Below are 19967 nucleotides of genomic sequence, written 5' to 3'. Positions count from 1 at the left end.
AATGGTCAACAGGTATATGAAAAAAGTCCAACATCATTAATTATCAGGGAAATGTAAATCAAAACCACAATGTGATATCACCTTACCCCAGGTAGAATAGCTATTACTAAAAAGACACACACACAAAAACAAACAAAAAAAAATGCTAGCAAGTGTGTAGAGAAAGGGGAATGCTCATATATTGTGAGTGGGAATCCAAAGTAGTACAGCCGTTATGGAAACTGGTGTGAAGTTTCCTCAAAAAATTAAAAATAGAACTATCATATGATACAGTAATTCAACTGCTGGATACATATTTTTAAAAAGTAAGATATTTCTTTGATATACTGCAATATACCCATGTGTATTGCAGCACTATTCACAACAGCAAAGATATGGAATCAACTTTTGTGTCCATCAGTGGATGAATGGATCAAGAAAATGTGGTGTATATACACAGTGGAATGTTATTCAACCATTCAAAAAGAATGAGATCTTGTCATTTTCAGCAAACATGGATGGAACTGGAGGATCTTATGTTATGTGAAATAAGCCAGGCACAGAAAGACAAATATTGCATGTTCTCATTCACATGTGGGAGCTAAAAACTAAATCTCATGGAGATAGTAAAACTGTGGTTATCAGAGGTTGAGAAAGGAAGTGGCGAGAGGGGAACAAGAGAACTTGGTTAAGGGATACAAAAATAAAGTTACATAGAAGAAATAAGTTCTAGCATTCAATAATACAGTAGGGAAATTATAGTTAACAATAATTTATTACAGGGCATGGTGGCTCACATCTGTAATCCCAGCACTTTGGGAGGCTGAGGTGGGCAGATCATGAGGTCAGGAGTTCGAGACCAGCCTGACCAACATGGTGAAACCATATCTCTACTAAAAATACAAAAATTAGTCAGACGTTGTGGCGGGCGCCTGTAATCCCAGCTACTTGGGAGGCTGAGGCAGGAGAATCACTGGAACATAGGAGGCGGAGGTTGCAGTGAGCCAAGATCATGCCACTGCACTCCAGCCTAGGCAACAGAGTGAAACTCCTGCTTAAAAAAAACAAAAAACAATAATTTATTGTATATCTCAAAATAGCTAGAAGAAAAAAATTGTAATGTTCCCAACACAAACAAAGATAAATGTCTGAAGTCATGAATATCCCAATTACACTGATCTGATCATGACACATCGTATACATGTGCCCCAAAAATATGTACAACTATTATATATCAATAAAAATCAGGATATTAATATTGATATAATTTTAAAAGAAAGTGAAAGTATACCTATTTGAAAAGGGTAAGGAGGAAATTCAAGAGACCCTTGTTGATTGGTTATCTTTATCCTAACATCTGCCAAGTCCTTAAAAGCATGAACACAGAAGAGTCTAAAGTGATCGCACCCAGAACGTAGCAACAATGCCTATGTAATAGTGCTTTGGGCCCGGCGCAGTGGCTCACGCCCGTAATTCCAGCACTTTGGGAGGCCGAGGCAGATGGATTAATGGAGGTCAGGAGTTTAAGACCAGCCTGGCCAGCATGGTAAAACTCCATCTCTACTAAAAAAATACAAAATTAGCGAGGCGTGGTGGCATGTGCCTGTAATCTCAGCTACTCAGGAGACTGAGGCAGGAGAATCACTTGAACCTGAGAGGCGGAGGTTGCAATGAGCTGAGATTGTGCCATTGCACTCCAGCCTGGGCAAAAAAAGTGAAACTCTTGTCAAAAAAAAAAAATAGTGCTTTGACAAGCCTCACATTATACAAGCCACATCACTAGGGACTTTATGAATATTGTTAATAATGGTGGCTCCATCAGTTGAAGTTTAAAAGTTTTTAACATAAATGACAGCAAATTCAAAGCCTTCCATCCTGAAATTAAAAACTAACCATGTACAATTACTGGTTCATTCATTTATAGCATTTGGATTTGATTTTTTAATGTTTTATTTTCATAAAGAAGTACTGGGATGGGCATGGTGGCTCATGTCTGTAATCCCAGCACTTTGGGAGGCTGAGGCAGGTGGATTGCTTGAGGTCAGGAGCTCAAGACCAGCCTGATCAACATGGTGAAACCCCATCTCTACTGAAAATACAAAAATTAGCTGGGCATGGTGGCGCATACCTACAATCCCAGCTACTAGGGAGGCTGAATCAAGAGAATCACTTGAGCCTGGGAGGCAGAAGTTGCAGTGAGCTGAGATCATGCCACTGCATTCCAGCTTGGGTGACAGAGCAAGACTCTGTCTCAAAAAAAAAAAAGAAGAAGAAGCAGAAGAAAAGAAATTCTAAGGATCAAATTATAGGGTTGTTTCTTTCAATTTTAAAAATATAACTGTAGTGTAAACTATTAATCAACTTTGTGCTTTCTGTATATATGTTAAAAGTCTAAAACTGGGCTGAGAACAGTGGTTCATGTCTGTAATCCCAGCACTTTGGGAGACTGAGATGGGAAGATTCCTTCAGACCAGGTGTTCAAGACCAGCCTGGGAAATGTGGCAAGGACCCTTCTCTACAAAAAAAAAAAAAAAAAAAAAAAAAATCTGTATTGAGCTGGGTATGGCAATATGTGTTTGTAGTCCCAGCTATCTAGGAGGTTGAGGTGGGGGGATCTTTTGAGCCCAGGAGTTTGAACCTGCAGGGAGCTATGATTGTGCCACTACATTCCAGCCTGGGCAACAGAGAGAGACCTGTCGCTAAAAGAGAAAAGAAAAAAAACAAAAAACTCTAATACTGTAACCCAAACCATTAAAACTTTGTTGCAATAGGAAATGGCTGTCACTTACAAACATTTTCTTTCTGTTTCTGTTAAGACTGGGGTAACATCTACTGTTACTGTTATCTGCTGCACAGTCCCAACAGAAATGAGGCTCACAAAGTAAATTGTAAATAGTTTATTTGCAACAAGTATTTCCTGCTGCTAAAGACTTATGAGCACCCTGTTTCATATCCTTGAGCAATTTGGAGATGATTAATCACCACTCCTGTTTAGAGGATGCAAATATAGGCAACTAGGGAAAATGCACTTATTGATATTAATGGGATTTAGTTCAAATTTTTTTAAAGTATGCAATCTCCCTAGTTATGGTGAGGCCAGAACTCTCAGGCCCTTTTGTTCCAAGGAAATTACTATGCCTTTGTCTTCATGCCTTTGTTCCTACTGTTTCCTCAGTCTAGATTCCCTCTCCCCTCCACTATTTCTATATCTATCAAACCCTATGCCACCTATTCTGTGATGCTGCCCTCCTGCCCCAACCCCAATTCAAATGATTCTTCCTTCTTCCATGCTTTCATAACTGTATACAATTGTCCCTCAGTATTTGTGGGGAATTGGTTCCAAGACTCCCTGCAGATACCAAAATCCATGGATGCTCAAGTCCCTTATATAAAATGCTGTAGTGTCAGAGGTGTTTGAACCAGAGCAACTCCACCTTGAATAGGGGCTGGGTAAAATAAAGCTGGGACCTACTGGGCTGCATTCCCAGGAGGTTGGACGTTCTAAGTCACAGGATGAGATAGGAGTCGGCATAAGACACATGTCACAAAGACCTTGCTGATAAAACAGGAAACCAGGTTGCAGTAAAGAAGCTGGCCAAACCCACCAAAACCAAGATGGTGATCAAAGTGACTTCTGGTTGTCCTCACTGTTCATTATATCCTAATTATAATACATTAGCATACTAAAAGGCACTTCCACCAGCTCCATGACAATTTACAGATGCCATGGCAATGTCCAGAAGTTACCCTATGTGATCTAAAAAGGGCAGGAACCCTCAGTTCTGGGAACTGCCCACCCCTTTCCCAGAAATCGCATGAATAATCCACCCTTTGTTTAGCATGAAATCCAGAAATAACAATAAGTATAATAAGCGAGCAGCCGAAGCCACTGCTCTGTCTTTGGAGTAGCCATTCTTTAATTCCTTTACTTTCTTAATAAACTTGCTTTTACTTCACTCTATGGATTCACCCTGAATTCTTTTGTGCAAGAAATCCAAGAACCCTCTCTTGGTGTCTGAATCAGGACCCTTCTGGTAACAGTAGTATCTGCATATAACCCAGACACATCTCATATACTTTAAGTAATCTCTAGATTACTTATAATAGCTAATATAATGTAAATGCTATGTAAATAATTGCTATACTGTATTGTTTAGGGAATAACGACAAGGAAAAAGTCTGTACATGTTCAGTCCAGATGCAATCAACCATTTTTTCCCCAAATATTTTGGATCCACAGTTGATTGAATGCATGGATGCGGAGCCCACGGATGTGGAGGGCTGACTGTGTCTCTATCTAGGCATAATGTTTACGTCCTTCTGCTTTGCTTTTTAATTTTTTGTCTCACACAGAATTTTACGTTTCTTTAGGACTGTGACCAACATATTTCTCTCTCTCTTTCTTTCTTTCTTTCTCTCTCTCTCTCTCAATACACAGGCAACATGAGGCTTTGCACATAGTAAACACACAGTAAATATTAACTGACATATAATAACAGCCATAATTCAGTCATTCAATAAGCATCTATTAAGTATTTCTGTGTGACAGGATTGTGCCAGACCTTGAAATTGGAAGGGGATAACAAGAATAAATAGGACACAGTTTAATGAAGGAGACAGCCATGCCAATAATATTACAATACATTGTGATAAATGCTCTGATAAAAATATGCAAAGTAGCGTGGGAGCACAAGGGAGGGAGAGACTAACTCTGCCAGGGGGAGTTCAGACAGGCTGCACAGAAAAGGCAAGCTCCAACCTTCAATTTAAAGGATGGCAAGACTCACCAGGTAGCAGGGGTGTGGTGGGTGTGGAAGGCCTTAAAACAAAAGCAAGTCATTTCCAAAAAGCCACAGAGATGTAAAAGGTATGATGGAGGGAGGGCTACCATCTGAGCATTGGCATGCAGCGGTGAGTACAGAGAGATAAGGCTGGAGAAAGGGAGCCAGATTGTGAAATGTTTTAAATGCCAGGCTGAGGAGCTTCACCTTGACCCAGCAGGCAGGAGATCCATCTCAGGTTTTGCAACAGGAGAAAAAGTAGGTCAGACCTGGGTTTGAGAACGATCGTTGGGTTTGAGAACGATCGTTGGGTTTGAGAATGAATGCCAGGTGGCTGGCAGCTCAACTGGCCACAGCGTTTGGCCACAGTTTCTGTATTCTGCCCCTGGCACTGGTGTTTCACTGCTCTCTGGAGAATTTCAAGCAAAGAATGATGAGTTCCCAGGAAGAGTTAATTCCCTTCACTGCTCAGACCAAAGCAACCACATTCTCAGAATACAAATTTACTTTTGCATACTTTCACGTAGGCAATCACAGTAAAAATAAATGCTGTTAATTAGTGTTGGTCTTAAAGACTAACAGCATTTAATTTCTCCCTTCATGAAATAGTATTGTTTTTATAAGGAGTCAGGGAGGAAGAGAATGGCGACAAGCAAAATATATGAATAAAGCAATCACGGTATTTAATTAAGTGAAAGTCTGCCAGCTGCTAGGAATAAGACCCCACAGCCTTATTTTGTTTGAATTTCAAATCATTCCTTCTAAAAAAGAGAGAAGAATGGTGCCTAGTAGTAATCTTCCTACACCCTTTACACACACACACACACACACACACACACACACACACTTTTAGCTAATCCAGATCTAAATGGAATTGTTTTTCAGGCCAACAGTGAGAGGCAGTGGGAACAATTGGTAGTGGCTCTCTGAACCTTGCTAACAGCACCTCAAGTACTTTACAGATCCTACAGGGAGTGGGGAGAATGTCCTCAAGTTACCCAAAATGGAAAGAGAGGTGTAGGGGATGGAAAATGCTCTAACTCTCAATCTGGTTCTATCACCCTTTAGCTAGTCCTCAGAGCAGGGAGGGGCCCTTCCATAAGCTAAGAACACTAATTTCTCAAATACCATGCTCTGTTTTTCAGGACCATGGCCTTTAGCAGGCCAGTATGCAAAGATCTTATTCCAAATAGCTGCTGTTTCTTTTTTCCAGTGCTTTGTGGGAAAACAATTAGCCTGTTCATTTCAACTATTGACTTATCTCCAGCCAGTGAGAGCAGCAGTTCAAGTTTGGACTTGCAAGTCAGACCTCCTACGTTCTGATCTTTGACCCATAACCTTCTCTGTGATTTGGGACAAATTATGTAATCTTTCTTGGCCTGAGTCCCCCATCTGTAGATGAAAGTAAAGAAAGCATCTACATCAAAAGTTGTGAAGATGAAATTAAACAATGGATATGTCTGGTATAGAATGAGGACTTTGTAAATATTAGCATCATCAGCAAATGTCAACAAATCTAATGACCTACTCACTCTTACCTAGGAATACTAATTAGTGTGAATTGGTTCATCACATTGCCTTTAGACTCTGGGTCATAAAACACTCAAAGAACACCAAACCCAATGTCTGTACTCTTCAGAGGAGGAAACTGAAGCTCAGTGATCTGCCCTTAAGCCTCTGCCTCTTTAGTGGCCAAGCTATGAGGTCTTTTTGGCTGACTGATGGCACCATGGCCTGCACATACACCTCTGAAGGGCCTTCTGGAATTAGAAAACCTGAAGTAGCTGGAAGATCATGAAAAGCAGAAGATCAATCAACCCCTGCAGCATCTAAATAACTTGAGACATTCTTCTATTGTTTTTTATTCCGGCCTCAATTGACAAGGCCATTGGACTTTGTAACTGACCTTGGTCAACCTCGTGACTCCACACCCTATGACCCCCTCCCAGCTTGCAAAGAACTGTCCTAAACTGTAACTCCTGTAACTTTTTCACTGCCTACCTCAAACCTATAAAACCAACTCCTATCCCACTGCCCTCTGCTGACTCGCCTTTCGAACTCAGCCCACCTGCACCCAGATTAATAAACAGCCATGTTGCTCACACAAAGCCTGTTTTGGGGGTCTCTTCATTCAGTGGGCAAGTTTTAACACAAGCTGAGAACAGAGTCCATGGTTCCAGGTTCCAGTTAAGTGCCCTTTCCACCATGGCATGCTTTTGTCTATGAGAAAGGAACATGGAACCACAGAAGGTCACAGAGTACCTAAGAAGCTCGTGGTCAGTTACATACCCAGCTCCTAGACAGTGCTTGATTTAGGGTTGGAGTGACCAATTGCCTGAGTTTGCCCCAAGCTGGGGGGTTTCCTGGGATGTAGAACTTCCAGTTCTAAAGCCAGGACAGTCCCAGGTAAAGTGGGCAGTTGGTCAGTTTCTGAGTCCATTCGCATTGCTATAACAGAGTATCACAGACTGAGTAATTTATAAAGGACAAAAATATATTTCTCCAAGTTCTGAAAACTGGGATCAAGGTACAGATGGCAGCTTGTTGGTGCATCCTCCAGAAAAAGGAACACTGTATCTTCACATAGTGAAAGGGACAAAGGGAGGAGAGAGTACTTAAATCCTTGCAGCAAGTCCTTTTATAAGGGCATTTAATCCCACTCATAAGAGCAGAGGCCTCATGACTCCGTCACTTCCTAAAGGCCACACCTGTTCATACTGTCACATTGAAAATCAACATGAATTCTGGAGGGGACAATATTATTCAAACCACAGCAATCCCCTTCCTTAAGGCAGACCCCCCCCAGTAAGTGTTTACTGAATGAGTAAATGAATGTCTCCTGAGTTCCAGTCAAGTCTCAACATGAAAGCAGCTTGTTTGTGCTGGGAAAAAAAGGCACTTGAGGAGGGAGAAAAGGAGGGGTCTTGTCCTTTTTGTCAACAATGAGATATCTGATTTGCAAGAGTACTATACTTTCTTGGTTAAAAGAGAAGATTCTGAAAATGGATACTTACTGAGAAAAGAAAAACCGAAAATTAAAGATAAGCAATGATCAACTTTATCTAAAGGAAAAAAGCCAAAAGGTTAGCCAATAAAACACAGCCACAACCCGGAGGCAGTCTCAATCTGGTTCGTTTTTCTTGGAGGCCTCATCTGAGGTGGGGAACGAGGGCTCTCCCTTACACATGGGGAGGAACAGCAAGGACATGCCCTGTGGCTGCACCTCCAAGGCCTGCGCAGAAAGAGGGACCCTGATAGAGAAGCCAGTTTCAAGCCTGAAAGTGACACTGATGAGTGGTAGAAATGGCAGGACAGAAGAAAAATTACAGTTAGCCAGCTGTTTTCAGAATAATTAAAGGATTCTTATTCAGTGAGTCATGGTCAGCCTAGAAAGACAGGAAGTAGAGAGCTATATTTCAGGGCCCAAGAATTAGATGTGCATAAATAGCTATCACTGTACCAAACAAAACATTATTTCCCTGAAATCTAGTGCTGCATTAAACTGGCAACAACGACAACAAAAAAAATGCCTTGCTGCCTGAACTTATGTAAAATTGTGTCTTAGCAACATGGTCTTTGCTCAGTGGCTTAAACTCTGAAGCCTGTGGAAGACATTTGTTCCCTTTTTAATGACAATAGTTTACTGTGCAAACTCTGCCTGACGATGAGAGGTGATAACCATGCCCATAGTTAATTTTTCATTCCTTTTTGGAAGTTTCCACTTCTATGGAAAACTTTTTCAGGCTATCTTGGGGAAATCACAGCCCCTCTCAAGACCTGTTCCTCTCTTCCTGAACTTGGTGAATAAAAGAGCTCATTCCTGCTTTTCCAGTCTATTTCATGACAGTGTATTAATGGAAATATTTCACCTATGCTCTCAACACAGTATTGAAGTTCTGAAAAATCTTAGACTGTTCTTACAACTTGTTCTTAAAACCTATACACTGGCCAGGAATGATGGCTCACACCTGTAATCCCGGCACTTTGGGAGGCCGAGGCAGGTGGATAGTTTGAGACCAGGAGTCCAAAATCAGCCTGGGAAACATGAGGAAACTCCATCTCTACCAAAAATACAAAAATTAGCCAGTCTCATAACGTGGTCTCAAAATAAATAAGTAAATAAATAAATAAAACCTGTAACAGACCCAGGGCAAGGTGAATGGGACAGGTTCTTCCGGGAAGAAGCTGGGTTTAGGAGCCCCAAAGACAGATTTGCCAGAATTAACCAGACCAACCCTCCAAAAACCAGACACATACTAAAGGGGCAGAGAGGTCGCCATCCACCTGGTCCTTATCCAGTAGCTTTCCGATTGTTTCTATTGCCAATCCATGCACAAGTTATTCCTGCAGTTGGGCCAAAACCACTGAACCTGAAAGAATAAGGTCCATACTGCCCCATGATGAAACTTGGCAGCAAGTCTGGGATCTCCTTCCTAACAGGGCTGTGAACACGGATACCTTCAGCATGAAATCAACTAGCTAGAAATATGCTTGCTGTTCATTCCCATTCTCATCCACAGAATGCTTTTCCTGATCTGCCACTGCTGCTTCCCCTGCTGCTTACCTAAGTATGCTGAGCAGGGGCAAGTGTAGGCACAGGAGACGAAGTCTCCCTGAGTGCTTCCTTCCCTTTCTCTTTGAGTAGCCTGGCATGATTTTAGCTATGCCAGTGACCTCCTGCTGGGCCATGGTCAACAGGAGACCACAACCTGAGCACCCCAACAAGAATTGGCATTTTTATGGTATTAAACTCTAGACGTTTCCTGATTATTCCCTCTGTATTGTTACCACTCGCTGTCCCATTCTTTCGGAATCCTTATGGCCAATAAGCTAATGAATCTTAGTTAATGTAGATGCTAGAAAGGGATGTTGGTATAATATATTTGTACTTTAACTGTGCCTTTGGCTTTTGTAAAGCAAAGCCAAAAAAGAATTATATAATAGTGGAACCAGTATCTCACCAAAATGCTCTTCTAAAAGTAGGAGAGCTGGGATTCAAAGTGGTCTGACTCTAGGTCACATTCTCCCACTGTTGCAAATGGATGGAGTCACACTGAAAGTTACATTTCTTAAAGATGTGATAGCTCTTTCGATCTGATGTCCTCCAGCTTTTTCTAATAACACCTTATTCTGACATACTCAGTTGAGCAAGAAAAGTCTGGTGACTGTTTGCAGCATTTTCTGGTGGAACTTCCTGGCTCTCTCTAGAAGATCCATGATACAAAATAGCACATTGCTTCAATTGCCATTAACCCAAGAGTCAAGTCACTGCACTGAACAACTCTGAACAAGATCCATCTTTCGTATCTGTTTGTGTAAACTTCTCTACCTCACATGTTCCAGGATACAGACAGGCCTAAGGAATTCTGAAGACATTTCCAGCCAACTGAGCAGAACATTTCCCAGATTGCCAAGTGAAGCTGAGAGACATCAGGACAATTTGAACAAATAATCATGGACAGATAATTCCTGGCTCTCTAAGCCATGATGGTAGAACATGATCATTCTGCTCTCTCCTAGCTCCTCATGGCATTCGCTCAGCCCAGAGTCTCTGCTGCTAGCTACCAGGCTGGTAATATTGAGAATGCTCCCTTTTGTTTTAGTTGGGAAGAAATTTTGGCAACTTAGTGAGTGTTTGCATGAAAGAGAAAACAGAAGCTGTCTTAAAAGAGTTTAGGGGAAAAAATATCAGTAAGAAAGACATTTACTTCTTTGACAAGTTTTGTTTTGGCTTTGGTTTTGAGGATTTTTCCCTTTCTATATGCAGTCTCAATGAATATTTCTTAGGAAGAGGAGTAGAACACTGGGGTAAGTGATAGGGAAACCATTTGGTAACTGTTCCTTTTGTCTTTTTCTATGTCCTCTTCAGGCTTATTTCACTTCACTTTTATTACAGATAAAAAATTTATTTTATAAATCTAAAAAGAAAAAGAAATAGATACAACCAAATGTTTTAGAAGTTCTCCTTCAATAATTATGCAAAATAAGAAAATGCTGTGTAAGCCGTCCATACGTCAGAGCTAGGAAAGAATCATACAGACAGCAGGTTTCATTATAAACTAAAAGTCTAAGATCCAAGAGTTTAAGACAAATGGAAAGGGGTATGTCAGCAGGTTGCTGTGGTCATGAGCAAGCCAAAGGCGTAGGAATCAAAAGGTCAAATATTATAGGAAGGAATGAACAAGTTTCATGGGTTAGGGTGGACAAGGGTCAGAAGCCAATAGGTCAGGTTTATCCAGGGAGTGGCAGTAGAAAGTGGAGACCCTTCCATGTGTCCTTATCCTGGGTCAAAGTCTCTATTCCACACTATTTACAAATCCTACCTAAGTAAAAGCCCGGCCAGGGGCGGGGGTTAACCTGATGATAAAACGGATATTTCTGACAAAGAAAAAAAGAAAAGAAAACAAAAAATATTGAACTCATAGGCATGCCAAATATTGACATATACACTTAGTCTTTACAATTCTTGGAAAGATAACATATGTTATATTTTCTGGCTGCCTCACACCTTTTGTGCATCTTACCATGGTTGGGGAATTTCCCATGTTGTGAGTTTTGCCTCCTCAGAGTAAAGTCAGAAAATTTGCTTCCCTAGAGACCTTGGGAGTTAGAACACGGGCAGGAAGCCAAGGATCTGCCACTAAGATGTACCCAAGCTAGAGGTTAATTGAAATAATGAACCAGAGGAAGGATGTGATGCCTGGGATTCATTTGCTGACAAGGGTAGTAACGGGCTAAACTAGTTTTCTGGGGAACCAGTTGTTGTAAGATCAGTTCCTGGTCCAGAAGTTCAGTGCTAGCAGAGCTGCGTAGAGTCTGAGGTCCTGGCAGCCATTTCACGCTCTAGGGGAAAGCAGGGTCATCAGCTTCTTTACTGGGTCACATCTGCAGCATAGTGTCAGGCCTTGACCCCAGAAGCTTAGCCTCAAGACTGCCTCCCCCAACTACTTTGTGCAGGCAATAATCTTTTTAATCAACTCTTTATCTGTTTAATCAGCCATAGTAAGCTACTATTGCTTATAACTAAGGACCCTGATTGTTAAAAATAAGTGTTGTTACTATGCCTTTTTACTGAAAAAAAGACTAAAGTTGAAAGTGCCAAGTTACTGGGCCCAACTAGTCCACAACCAACTAGTTGTGCCCATGCACACCACTGGTGACTCTAAAAACAGGCCTGTTCAGACCACTGCCATCCCTGTCAGTGCCCACTCACATCATCCAGGGGTCTAGGGATCACCCTGCCCTGCTTGCTGCCACCAACATTCATGTTTACCATCAGGGGGCCAGAAAACAAGCCCACCCCACCTGCCACCACTGCCCATACATGTCTCCTGGAAAATAGGGACTGGCCTACCCAGCCTGCCACCACCACCAGCAGCAGCAGCAGCAGCAGCACCCATCTATATGAGCTACTTGGGGGCCTGGGGCCTGCTTAGCTCACTGTCCACACCACTAGCACCTGCATGTGATGCTTGGGGGCTTGAGGGTTAACTCTGCACTGCTACTGCCACTGCTAATGCCACACACACAACCTAGGGGCCTGAGAACTTGCCCACCTACCCAACCCACTGATACCACTGCTAGCACTCAAGCAAACCACCTGAGGACCCAAGAATCAGCTTGCCTGGAGCCACTACAACTGGTGCCTGCATACACCATCTGGAAACCCAAGGACCAACACACCCAACCCATGACCACCACTGGTACCTGAGAACCAGATCTCCTGGCATCCCTGTCCCTAGCAAAGCCTCACCACAGCCTCCATCAACAACCATCACCTAAGATACTGTGGAACTTACAGACATCACTGATATTGATTATGGCTGATAAATTATGGCTGACTACACTATTGTACCCACCCAGAATCAAAGCCAAAGCACCCTACCCAACCAACACTATAGACACACCTATAAAAAAAGTATTTCCCTACAAAAGCTAATCTATAAAATTGGGAGAAGTGACTGTTACACTAGATGCACAGACATCAATGTAAAAACAGGAAAAAAAAAACATAAAAAAGGAAACATGACACTTCCAAAGAAACACAATAATTCTCCAGCAACAAAATCCAACAAAAAGCAAATCATAAAAACCTGAAAAATAATTTAAAATAATGATATTAAAGAAATTCAGTGAGATACCAGAGAATACAGATAAGTAATACAAAGAAATCAGAAAAACAATTCATGATATGAATGAGAAATTCAACAAAAAGATATCACAAAAATGAATCACACAAAAGTCCTGGAACTGAAGAATTCATTGAATGAAATAAAAAATATAATTGAGAGCTTCAACAATAGACTAGCGCAAGCTGAAGAATGTCTCAACTTGAAAACAGAATTTTTAAAAAATAGCCTAGTCAGATGAAAGAAAGAAAGAAAGAAAGAAGAAAGAAAGAAAGAAAGAAAGAAAGAAAGAAAGAAAGAAAGAAAGAAAGAAAGAAAGAAAGAAAGATGGAAGGAAGGAAGGAAAGGAAGGAAGGAAGGAAGGAAGGAAAGAAAGGAAGAAAGAAAGAGAAAAACAGAAAGAAAGAAAACCCATGTGACAAATAGGAAATCATAAAGCAACCAGCTATTCAAATTTTTGGAGTTACAGAAAAGGAAGCTTGCAAAAACATACAAAACATATTTAGGCTGGGTACAGTGGCTCACGCCTGTAATCTCAGCACTTTGGGAGGCTGAGGTGGGTGGATCACGAGGTCAGGAGTTCAAGACCAGCCCAGCCAACATGGTGAAACCCTGTCTCTACTAAAGCTACAAAAAATTAGCTAGGCGTGGTGGTGCACACCTATAATCCCAGCTACTTGAGAAGCTGAGGCAGAAGAATCACTTGAACCTGGGAGGCAAAGGTTGCAGTGAGCTGAGATCACACTGCTACACTCCATCCTAGGCAACAGGACAAGACTCCATCAAAAAAGAAAAAAAAACTTATATGATGATGTAATAGCCTAAAACTTCTCAAGACTTGCAAGACAACAGGACACTTGGATGCAAGAGGTTCAAAGATTCCCAAATAAATTTAACCCAAAAAACTCTTATCCAAGACACTTATAGTCAAACTATGAAAAGTCACAAAGAGAATTCTAAAAACAGCAAGTGAAAAGCACCCAGTCACATATAAGGAAATCCACATCAGAGTAACAACAGACTTCTCAGCAGAAACCTTACAGGACAGCGGAAAATGGAATGGATGATATATCCAAAGTGCTGAAAACAGGGAGAAGAAAAAAAAAAAAACCTGGCAACCAAGAATGCTGTACCCAGCAAAGCTACCTTTCAAAAATGTGGGAGGAAATACTCTATTCCAGACAAACAATAAATGAAGGAATTCATCCCAGTAGACTAGCTCTACAAGAAATGCTTAAGGGAGTCCTACATCTTGAGGCAAAAGCCTACCATCATTAAAACACATGAAAATGTAAAACTCATTTGTACAGCAGACACATAAATAAAAAAGAGAAAGTACTCACACATTACAACTACAAAAACTATCAAACTACAATGATAAACAACAACAGAAAAAAGGAAGACAAGATATACAAAACAACCAGAAAACAGAATGACAAGAGCAAGTACTCACCTATCAATACTATCAATAATAATCCTGAATGTAAACAAATTAAATTTCTCACTTAAAAGATATAGACTGATTCAATGAATTTTAATGACCCAACTATATGAACTATATGCTGCCTACAAGAAACTCATTTCACCTATAAAGACATACAGGCTGAAAGTAAAGAGATAGAAAAAGATATTCTATCCAAACAGAAATAAAAAATGAATGGGAGTAGCTATACCTATGTCAGATAAAACAGATTTTAAGTCAAAAACTGCAAAAAGAGGCTTGGCACAGTGGCTCACACCTGTAATCCCAGCACTTTGGAAGGCTAAGGAGGGTGGATTGCTTGGGCCCAGGAGTTCAAGACCAGAATGAGCAATATGGCAAAACCCCTTATCTACAAAAAATTAGCTGGGCATGGTTGCATGTGCCTGTAGTCCTAGCTATTTGGGAGGCTGAGGTGGGAGAATCACCTGAGCCCAGAAGGTGGAGGCTGTAGTGAGCCATGATTATGTCAGTGAACTTCAGCCTAGGTGAGAGTGTGACACTGTCTCAAAAAAAAAAAAAAATCTACAAAAAGAGAAAAAGAGGCTTTTTGTACAATAATAAAAGGATATATTCAGCAAAAGGATGTAACAATTCTAACTATATATGCACCCAACAGTGGAGCACTCAGCTCTATAAAGCAAATATTATTATATCTAAAGGGAGAGATGGACTCCAATACAATAATAGTTGTGGACTTTAGCACCCCAATTCCAGCATTAGACCAGATAATCTAGACAGAAAATCAACAAAGAAACATTGGATTTAACCTGTACTTTAAGCCAAATGGACCTAACAGACATTAACAGAACATTTTATTCAACAGCTGCAAAATGCTCAATCTCCTCATTAGTACATAGAATATTCTCCAGGATTGATCATATGTTAGGCAACAAAGCACATCTCCATAATTTTTTTAACATTAAAACCATATAAAGCCTCTTCTCAGAACACAATTGAATAAACTAGAAATCAATTACAAGAGGAATGTTGGAAACTGTAAAAATGCAGGAAATAAAACATCATATTCTTTTTTATTGCATTTTAGGTTTTGGGGTACATGTGAAGAACATGCAAGATTGTTACATAGGTACACACATGGCAGTGTGATTTGCTGACTTCCTCCCCATCACCTATATCTGGCATTTCTCCTCATGCTATCTCTCCCCAACTCCCCACCCCCGACTCTCTCTCCCCTAGTGCCCCCCAACAGACCCCAGTGTGTGATGCTCCCCTCCCTGTGTCCATGTGTTCTCATTCTTCAACACCCCCCTATGAGTGAGAACATGCAGTGTTTGATTTTCTGTTCTTGTGTCAGTTTGCTGAGAATGATGGTCTCCAGGTTCATCCATGTCCCTACAAAGGACACAAACTCATCATTTTTGATGGTTGCATAGTATTCCATGGTGTATATGTGCCACATTTTCCCTGTCCAGTCTATCATCATACTCTTAATCTATCATTGGGTTGATGAAGAAATTAAGAAGGAAAATTTGAAATTCCTTGAAACAAATAGAAATGGAAATGCAACATACCAAAATCTATGAGATACAGGAAAAGCTTTGCTAACAGGGAAGTTCATAGCAATAGACACATCAAAAAAGCAGAAAGACTCTAAATGAACAACCTAACAATGCACCCTCAAGGAAGTGGAAAAGCCAGAACAAACCAAAATCTAAATGACTAAATATGGGCCAGGCACAGTGGCTCATACCTGTAATCCCAACACTTTGGGAAGTCAAGGTAGGCAGATCACCTAAGGTCAAGTGTTCAAGATCAGCCTGGTCAACATGGTGAAACCCTGTCTCTACTAAAAATACAAAAATTATCTGGGCATAGTGGTGCATGCCTGTAATCCCAGCTACTTAGGAGGCTAAGGCAGAAGAATCACCTGAACCTGGGAGGCAGAGGTTGCATGAGCCAAGATCATGCCACTGCACACCAGCCTGGGTGACAGAGTGAGACTCTGTCCCCGTCCCCCAAAAAAAGAGACTAGAAATGAAGAAACAAAGATCAGAGAACTAAATTAAACAATGACTTTAAAAATACAAAGAATCAATAAAATGAAAAGTTGGTGTTTTGAAAAGATAAAATCAATACACTGCTAGCTCAACTAGCCAACAAAAGAAGTAAGAAGACCCAAATAAATAAAATCAGAAATGAAAAAGAAGACATTACAACTGATACTACAGAAATAAAAAGAATTATTAGAGACTATAATGAACAAGTATACATTAAGAAACTGTAAAACCTGGAGAAAAATAGATAAATTATTAGATACATGCAACTTACCTAGATTGAAGCAGAAAGAAATAGAAACCCTGAATACACCAATAACAAGTAACAAAACTGAAACAGTAGCAAAAAGTCTCCCAACAACAACAAAAAAAGCCCAGGACCAGATGTCATTACTGGCAAAGTCCACCAAACTTATGCTGGTGAGGATGTGGAGAAAAGGGAACTCTTATACATTGGTGGGGATGTAAACTAGCATTAATACAACCACTATGAAAAACAGTATTTAGAGTTCTCAAAAAACTAAAAATCGCTGGGTGTGGTGGGTCTCCCTGTAATCTTCACACTAGGGGTTTAGGCAGGAGAATTGCTTGAGCACAGAAGTTTCAGACAAGCCTGAACAACACAGTGAGACCTCATCTTCAAAAAAAGTTTTTAAAAATTAGCCAAGCATGGTGGCACGTGCCTGTAGTCCCAGCTATTCAGGAGGTTGAGGAGGGAGGATCCCTTGAGCCCAGGATGTCAAGGCTACAGTGAGCCATGATTGTGCAACTGCACTCCAACCTGGGAAACAGAGCAAGACCCCATATCATTTAAAACACACACACACACACACACACACACACACACACACTAGAACTACCATATAATCCAGCAATCCTACTTCTGGGTATCTATCTAAAGGAAAAGAAATCAGAATATCAAAGGGATGCCTTCACTCACAGGTTTATCACAGTACTATTCACAATTGCGAAAATACAGAACCAACCAACGTGTTTATCAATGGATGAATGAATAAAGAAAATGTGGTGTGTATATACAAAATGGAATACTATTCAGCCTAAAAAGAATAAAATCCTGTCATTTGCAGAAACACAGATGGAACTAGAGGTCATTGTGTGAAATGAAACAAGCCAGGCACAGAAAAACAAATACTGCATGTTCTCATTCATATGTGAGAGCTTAAAAAATTGATATTCAAAAGGTAGAGCGTAGAATGATAGAGGCTGGGCACAGTGGTTCAAACCAGTAATCCCAGCACTTTGGGAGGTTGAGGCAGGTAGATCACTTGAGGTCAGGAATTCAAGATCAGCCTGGCCAACATGGTAAAACCCCATCTCTACCAAAAATATAAAAATTAGCCAGGTGTGGTGGCATGCACCTGTAGTCCCAGCTACTTGGGAGGCTGAGGCAGGAGAATTGCTTGAACCCAGGAGGCGGAGGTTACAGTGAGCCAAGACTGTGCTACTGCACTCCAGCCTGGGCAGGAGAGCAAGACTCCGTCTAAAAAGAAAAGAGAGTAGAATTACAGGCACTAGTGGCTGAGAAAGGTGAGTGAGTAGGGAGAGGAATGAAAAGCGGTAGGTAGTGGGTACAAATATACATACAGTTAGATAAAAGGTATATGTCCTAATGGTCAACAGCAGAGTAGAATGATTATAGTTAACAACAATGTATATTTCAAAGTAGCTAGAAGAGAGGACTAGAATTCCCAACACGTAGAAATGATAAATACTCGATATATAGACACCTCAAATACCCTGACTTGATCATTATACATTCTATGCATGTGTAACAAAATATCACATGTACCCCATAAATATGTAAAATATTATGTACCAATGAAAAATGGAAAAGTAGGTAAAGGTTGGCTATTATACTATTTTAAAAAAGAAAAAAGACATTAAGTTACTAAAAAGACGAAAACTTAGGTAACTTGCTCAATATACAGCTCATGAGTAGCAGACGCAGGATTTGAACCCAGGACTATCTAACTACAAAGCTGGTGTTGTTTCCAATCTATTAACTGGAAAAAGTTCACAGAAGGTACACTTTGCGGGATGAGGTAAGAAATGGTCTTTCCATTTCCACTGACTTTAAATACCTTAGTAGACAGAACACCTTTTTCTCTTTGCTTGTGCTCATTTTTCTGACTTAACTGTTGCCAATAAACATATGGGGTGATGCTAAAGATAAACCAACTCTACTGATTTCCATTGCTACCTTCAAATATTGTCATTCACAGTTTGCGAGGGGTGGGACCACTGTCTGTGGATTGCTGCGGGGGTGGCCAACTGTTTGGGTTTTGTTTACCATTGCTTTTGATGAATCACCGAGAGTTGTGCATTATTCATAAACTTTCGATTTGAATAAAGTTCCCTATGCAAATTCTGCTCATTGGTGGCTCCAATCCAGGATTGAAATAAATAGCAGCAGATAATGAAGTATATAGCCCAACTTGTGCTTTCAGTCCATGTGAACTAATGCCCAGAGAACCAGAGAGAGGTTGGGAGAGTGGGTGTTAACTCAGAGTCCTATCATGTATATTATAAAATGAAAATTGAAATATTGACAGATACATGACAAATCTGAAATAATCTATTAGGCATCTGAAAATTCTAGTATCCTTCAAAGTGAAAAATAAATAAAAAGGAACAAAATCTCATGCACGTGTTAGGAATTAGAGCTGTTCCAAAAAAATGTGAACTAGCAAAAATCTGTCTTAAAGCTCTCAACCTCCCATTCTTTCTCCCTTTATTTCTAGAGTGGTGCTCAAATATTTAGATTAAATTATCTCTCTTCCCAAACTCCATTTAATAATCCACTCATTCTTCCTTCAAACCAAGGTACAAATGACTAATAGTAACTTAAAGAACTAGTCTTTCCACAGGTATTTACACTTAAACTAAATCACATCTTAAGTAAAGGGATTATGTTTTGCAGTGGACATCTGTCAATTGCAGTTGCCCAAAAATATTTTTAATATCTCATACCAAAGAAATGTATTCTGATATACATTAAAGAGTAGGTAACCTATTGTGATGGTTAATTCTGTGTCAACTTGATTGTCCACACAGTGCCCAGATATTTGGTTAAATATTATTTCTTGGTGTGTCTGTTGAGAGTGTTTCTGGATGACATTAACATCTGAGTATGTACACTGAGTCAAGCAGATTCCCCCTCTCCACAGTGTGAGTGGGCCTCATCAATCCATTGAAATCTTGAACAGGCTGAAGACTGTGTAAGCAAGAATTCTTTCTTTTTGCCTGTCTTCAAGCTTGGGCACTGGTCTTTGAAGGGGCCATCCTTCAGACTTAAACTGTAACTCTGCCTTTGCTTCTCCTGGGTATCCAGTTCTTGGGATATCTCAGCCTCCATAGTCACATAAGCCAGTCCCAGATAATAAATCAAATCTCTCAATAGATAGATGGGTAGAGAGATAGAGATATAAATATATCTTTTATTGGTTCTGTTTCTCTGGAGAACTTAGGCTAATAAATGTATTCATTATAAAAGACTAGAAAGTAATGAATAATTTGTGGGCCTACCACCCATCCCAAGAAACAGCTTACTATTGCTCTT

At 40.4% G+C, this 19967-nt stretch overlaps 1 long non-coding RNA gene across 1 annotated transcript; it reads left to right on the top strand.

Moving 5' to 3' along the window:
- Positions 1-512: 512 nt before the first annotated feature.
- On the top strand, positions 513-17609 carry LOC116524210. The gene is made up of 3 exons (XR_004257222.1): positions 513-605; positions 637-639; positions 17596-17609. It is a non-coding gene; the product is annotated as an uncharacterized LOC116524210 (long non-coding RNA).
- Positions 17610-19967: the final 2358 nt, after the last annotated feature.

The sequence above is a fragment of the Sapajus apella genome, unplaced genomic scaffold (assembly GCF_009761245.1).
Source record: "Sapajus apella isolate SASKATOON/1434 unplaced genomic scaffold, GSC_monkey_1.0 scaffold44, whole genome shotgun sequence".
NCBI lineage: Eukaryota > Metazoa > Chordata > Mammalia > Primates > Cebidae > Sapajus > Sapajus apella.
The sequence above is the reverse complement of the archived record's forward strand: the minus strand, read 5'-3'. Positions and strand labels throughout refer to the sequence as shown.